The sequence below is a fragment of the Glycine max genome, chromosome 15 (genome assembly GCF_000004515.6).
Source record: "Glycine max cultivar Williams 82 chromosome 15, Glycine_max_v4.0, whole genome shotgun sequence".
NCBI classification, from domain to species: Eukaryota; Viridiplantae; Streptophyta; class Magnoliopsida; order Fabales; family Fabaceae; genus Glycine; species Glycine max.
In genome coordinates this window covers 42,126,138-42,132,809 of record NC_038251.2, presented here as the reverse complement: position 1 = coordinate 42,132,809, position 6,672 = coordinate 42,126,138, and the positions used below count along the sequence as shown (strand labels likewise).

At 38.5% G+C, this 6,672-nt stretch overlaps 1 pseudogene; it reads right to left on the bottom strand.

Moving 5' to 3' along the window:
- Nucleotides 1-5,334: 5,334 nt before the first annotated feature.
- Nucleotides 5,335-6,315, bottom strand: LOC102663295 (uncharacterized; annotated as a pseudogene).
- Between the last annotated feature and the right edge of the window lie 357 nt (nucleotides 6,316-6,672).

Below are 6,672 nucleotides of genomic sequence, written 5' to 3'. Positions count from 1 at the left end.
ATATATATATATATATATATATATATATATTCAAATATATATATATATATATATTTGAATTTATATATTTGAATAACAAAATATATTATATAAATAAGAAAAATTAAATTAAATATATTCTACAAATAAATTAAAATACATGCAAAGACAAATTTAAATAAATAACAATATATATATATATATATATATATATATATATATATATATATATATTTGAATAACAAAATATATTATACAAATAACAAAAATTAAATTAAATATATTATACAAATAAATTAAAATACATGCAAAGACAAATTTAAATAAATAATAGAATATATATTTGAATAATAACTTAGCATATACTTTTATAATATTAACATATATATGTAAAATAAATATAGCATACAACTTTATAATACCAAAAACAAATAATTTAAATATCAACAACACAATAAAAAAAACACAAAAAATATTAGCAAGGTACCAAAATTTGACACAACGAAGCACTGGACAGGGAAGACCACACCCCAAAGAGTGTTTCACCAGTAGAACAGCACAAGCTTTTCGCCACCACCACAAGTGGAATAGCACCAGGGAAGCAGATGAATGTGTTCATTCATTCCGGAGAGCGTTTTATATAAAGGGAACGAGACATCCATGCATCACGTGAAGCTTATTTCGCCACTACGAATGGCGACATCTTCTGAAAAGGTATTTTGCCACTGCCAATGGCGACACCCTCTGAAAAGCTTTTTCTGCTGCCTTCTGCGACCCTCAGCTACGTTCTGCTACTACGACCTACATGCTCGCGCCACGTCAATCCTATTTCGCCACTGCTAGTGGCGAAACCCCTACCTCACGTGTTTCGCCAATGCCAATGGCAAAACCTGCTCCACGTCAATCGTTGTTTCGCCAGCATGCATGGCGACTCACGTGTGTCACCAGCGTGCGTGGCGGAATACTTGTAAAAATAGACCCTCTCCAGAATTAGTTTCAAAAGAGACCCGTTTTAAGAAATAGTTTCTAAAAGAAACCCCATTAGGTTAATTTGCCTAATTAAGGTGTTATTGGAGTTATTGTGAGTTTTTGATTTTTAGCTTAAAAATATATTTTTGAAACAAAAATGTATTCAACAAAAAATGGATTGAGTTGGTTTTTTACATATTTTTAAAAGAGTTTTTATCCATTTGAGAAATAATAAAAATATGTTTATTTTTTATGATTTTACTCTTTACCCCAATGCTCACTTTCCCTTCCCTTACCATTTCACTTTTCCTGTTCCCTTCACGGTGCTCACTCCCTCTCTCTCTCTTGATTGTGGTGGTGCTTAGATCTACGAGTAATGCTTAGATATGAGGTCTGCATTTAGATCCATTCGCTATAGTGGCTTTCATTATAACAGTGACGAGCCCCATTAGGCGGGTGTCCTATATTAGACCTTTGTAAATCAACCCCATTGGCACAGGCAAGTGCTGATCATGTACAAGATCGACGATGTCGGGGTCATCACCATGAAAGCCTTCTTGATGTAGGGGTTAAGAGAGGGCAAAGAGGTTTCAGAAAAAAAATTAATTTTTTTTTTAGATTTCAAGGGAAAAAAAAGCACTTTTTTTTTTGTTTCTACGATTTTCTGAAAGTGGGTGCTTTTTGTTTAATTCTTGTCTAATTTTGAGTTTCTCAAATGGCATGTGGATAGGGTGGGTTTTTGATCAAGTAGAGTGGTGTTTCATATCCTGGTGCATTGGGTCTGTTTTGGTAGTGACTTGGTGTGATGAGTCGGAGAGGAATGAGGTGAACGAACTTGTGTAGTAGCGAGGAGGGGCTGAGGCGGTGAGGTTTGGGAGCATCGTCTTTGTTGGTGATTAGCATCTATAGCTTGGGGAGTTTGGGAGCGGGAGAACCCAAATAGAAACACAACACAAACCCAGTAGATTTTCAAAATCAAAAGTTGAAATTAAGAATGGCAAAATCAAAAGTTGAATGAAAGAAATTGTTTCCTTGAATAATTCATTAAGCACCATTCGCTTATATACAAGATTACAAGCTAAAGATATATAAGCTAAAGATATGGCTAAAGATAAATCTAATAGATATAACAACTATAAAACTGAAGATAAACCTAATAGCTAAAGATATGATCAAAGATAAATCTAATAGATATAACAACTATATAAAATCAGAATATATTATCATATCTTCTAACACACCCCCACAGTCGAAGCGGGAGGTCAAAGAACACTGAGACTGTCTCAAAAATCCTTAAATAACACCAAAGGAAGTCCTTTGGTAAATATGTCTGCAATCTGATAACAAGACGGGACATGTAAAACTCGAACTTGACCACGAGCAACCTTTACACGAACAAAATGTATATCCATCTCAATGTGTTTAGTGCGTTGATGTTGAACCGGATTACCCGCAAGATATATCGCACTCACATTATCACAATAAACCAATGTAGCCTTCTGGATCGGACAATAAAGCTCCAAAAGCAGATTTGACAACCAACATGACTCTGAAACTACATTGGCAACCCCTCGGTATTCAGCCTCTGCACTAGACCTGGACAAAGTAGTCTGTCGTTTAGCTGACCAAGAGATCAAATTATCACCAAGAAATACACAATACCTAGAAGTAGACCGTCTTGTATCCAGACATCCACCCCAATCATCATCCGTATAAGAAATAATAGTGGATGCAGATGATGGATAAAGATGAAGACCATGGTCTATAGTACCCTGAATGTAGCGCAATATGCGCTTGAGAGCGTGCATGTGCTCATCCTTTGGGTCATGCATGAATAAGCACACCTATTGCACTACATATGTAATGTCAGGTCTGGTAAAAGTAAGGTATTGTAAAGCCCCAGCAAGGCTCTTGTAGAGAGTCGGATCCTCAAATGGAGTGTTTGAGGTAGCACTAAGCTTTGGTTTAGTATTAACAGGGGTAGGTGATGACTTACAAGAAGACATGCCAGCACGATCAATAATCTCCATGGCATATTTGAGATAAAAACAAACCACCTGCATGATGAGTTACAACAATGCCCAAAAAATAGCTCAACTGTCCCAAGTCCTTCATAGCAAATTCCGAGCTAAGAAGGGTAATAATAGACTTACGAAGCCCATCAAAGGAAGCAGTCAAAATGATGTCATCCATATATTACAAAATATAAGCCATAGAACTACCTTGTCGATAGATGAAAAGAGAATGATCCGAAGTGCTATGAGAGAACCCGAGTGTATGAACAAAATCAACAAATCTCTTATACCAAGCCCGTGGTGCCTGTTTAAGCCCGTATAGAGACTGCTTTAACAGACAAACATGATTAGGTTTTTGCGGGTCCCTAAAACCCATAGGCTGATGCATGTAGACAGTCTCATTAAGTTCACCATGTAAGAAGGCATTTTTGACGTCAAGTTGATGAATGGGCCATGCCTTAGACAAAGCCAAACTCAGAACTGTGCGAATAGTTGCTGGTTTGACCACCAGACTAAATGTGTCACCACAATCTATGCCAACCTGTTGAGTTTTGCCATCACCTACAAGACATGCTTTATGCCTCTCAAAAGAACCATCAGATTTTTCTTTATGAGCAAAAATCCACAATGACCAAATTACATTAACATCAGGTGGACGGGGCACCAACTCCCACGTCTTATTTTTAATAAGAGCATCAAATTCATCATCCATAGCCTTTTTCTAATTCGGGTCCCGAAGGGCTGACATGGGGTTATGTGGCAGAGGGGATTTAGCAACAGTGGTATGAAGATTAAAGATCTTCTTTGGCTTAACTATCCCATGTTGGCTGCATGTAACAGCCCGAGGATGTGGGCTGGGATGTGAAGAATGGGCTGGACTAGGAGGAGGGGAAGTAGTCGCTAGACAATTCGTACAATTAACAATATTCTTCTTTGGCTCAATGGTTGGGCTGGTTGCAATATTAGGGGAGTTGGGCTCGAATGGAACTAGACCAGGAGTTTGAGCATTAGGAGTAGTGGATTGAGACACTAAATGGTGGACCACGTATGGGTTTGGGCCATCATCTAAGAAATCATAAGTCTGAATATGAGGAGTATGTAATTTAGCAAATGGAAATTGTGTCTCATCAAAAATGACATGACGACTTATAATTATTTTCCCAGAAGATAAGTCATAGCATTTATAACCACGGTGATTCGAAGGATATCCCAAAAAAACACATGGAGTAGAGCGGGGTTGAAGTTTATTTATGGTAGTGGAAGGAAATAGAGGATAACATAAACACCCAAAAACCTGAAGATGAGAATAGGTTGGATCCTTATGATAAAGAACCCTAAGAGGAGATTTATAGTTCAATAACTTATGAGGAAGAATATTGAGAAGGTAAGTCGCCATTTGCAAGGCATGATGCCAAAAGGAAGGAGGTAATGACGCATGGGCAAGTGAAGTACGAACAATATTGTTAATTGTACGAATTGTCCTTTTGGCTTTCCTATTTTGAGGACAAGTATGAGGACAAGACAATCGGAAAGAAATACCATTTATGAATGTGGAAGAAGCATATAATTTGTTTGAAAAAGGAAAAGTCCATAAAAATTTAGAATAATCATCTAACAACAAGATATAATATCGGTGCCCTGAGGAACTCATAACAGGTGATGTCCAAAGATCAGTGTGAACAATATCAAATGGCATAAGAGTATGAGAATGTGACAAAACAAAAGGTAACTTAATATGTTTTCCAAGAGAACATGAATGAAAAATACGAGAATCTCTAATTTGATTACATTCAATAAATTTATTCTTCCTAAGAGAATGCAAGATAGATACTCCTGGGTGTCCCAACCGCTCATGCCAAAGAGAAGGAGCTAAGGCAGCAAAAGTAGAGGAAGAAGTGGCTGGAGTGGTGGACTCGGTGATAGGATAAAGCGCCCCCCGACTCTCACACCTCATTAGAGGCATCCCTGTCTGAAAATCCTTCACAAAAAAACCAAAGGGATCAAATTCAATAGTCACAGAGTTATCAATGGTAAATTTTCTAACCGATACTAATTTTTTGATTAGTTTAGGAGCATGAAGGACATTTTTCAAGGCTAAAGGAGAATGTGGGGAAGGCAAGTTAGTTTGACCATAACCACGAATAGGAATTGATTGGCCATTACCAACAGTGATACCACGGTGGTTGCTCATATTAAAATAAGACGTGAGATTACCTGAGGTGGACGTCATATGAGAGGTGGCACCGATGTCCATATACCAATTCGGGTCCGGAGAAGTAATACCGAGGGTGTGCATTGCAGCCTCGATGTCTGTTGGAGTAGGAGTTGTGGCTGTGTATGCCTGTTGAGGTCTGGACCCAAGAATACCGGGCTATTGGTGCAGAGGTTGCTGATGATTGGGCCTGGCCCATGGAGCAGTTGGGTACGGACAAGGAGTAACAACCCATTGCATCCATTGCCAAGGCCATTGTTGTCTTGCAGGCCAGGGGTTGTTTTGGGGCTGCTGTTGTCCACCCCCACGATTGCTGCCACCGCCACCACAGCCTCCCTTGCCAGCGCCTGAGTTATCACGACCACCAGTGTTGTTGCGATTCTTTCTAGAATTGCCACGGTTTGAATACCGTTTTCCACCATTATTTGTGCGGCGTGCTGATGAATGATCAGACATCTCTTGAGATTCATCCAAGTCACGAGCCACCATGGCAGAGGACAAGGTTTGAGCCGCCTTCTTGAGGTCGAATTCTTTGAGAACAAGCATCGACCGTGCTTGATAAAACTGAGGCAAGGGATCACTTTGACGGATGAGTGTGGCCACTCCCTTGTAGGGTTCAGTGAGATCGGACACCAATTGCAGAACCAACCTACTGTTATCGACCAGAAAGCCGACGATCTTGAGTTGATCCGATAGTGATTTGAGATGTTGACAGTAAGCAGAGACACTTGAAAAGGCCTCCATGTTTGTGTGGGTGAAATCATACTCAAGTGTAACGGCATGAGAGTGTTTGTTATCTTGGAATATATCACGCAACCTATTCTAAGCCTCCATTATAGTGATGTCGGGTTCAAGAATAGTATGTAAAAGATCATGAGAAATGATGGCATAAATCCATTGTAGAACGGTGGCGTCTAGTGTCAACCAGAGTTCTGTCTCCTCCTCCGTTGGTGGCGCCTTCTGCTTGTCATCCTGCAGAGGAATTATATGATCAATTACCTTATGGGATCGTGCGTGAATTTTGAAAAGTTCATCCCATGTCGCGTATTGGACATTTTCCATCTCAAGAATGATTGAGACATGATTCTTGATGTTGGATACAGCAAGAGCAGGGTGAAAGGTAGATTTTGAGTCAGGCATGGTGATGGAGAAGAAGGGGAGAAAAAGAAGAAAGAGGTTGAACGACGCTAGGGCCTGTGTGCGAAAGGCTAAGGAAGGTTCAAAAATCTTTCCCTAAGCAATCTGATACCATGAAAGAAATTGTTTCCTTGAATAATTCATTAAGCACCATTCACTTATATACAAGATTACAAGCTAAAGATATGGCTAAAGATAAATCTAATAGATATAACAATTATAAAACTGAAGATAATTAACCTAATAGTTAAAGATATGATTAAAAATAAATCTAATAGATATAAAAATTATATAAAATCAGAATATATTATCATATCTTCTAACATTGAAACTAAAAATGGAAAACGAAAATTGGATTTG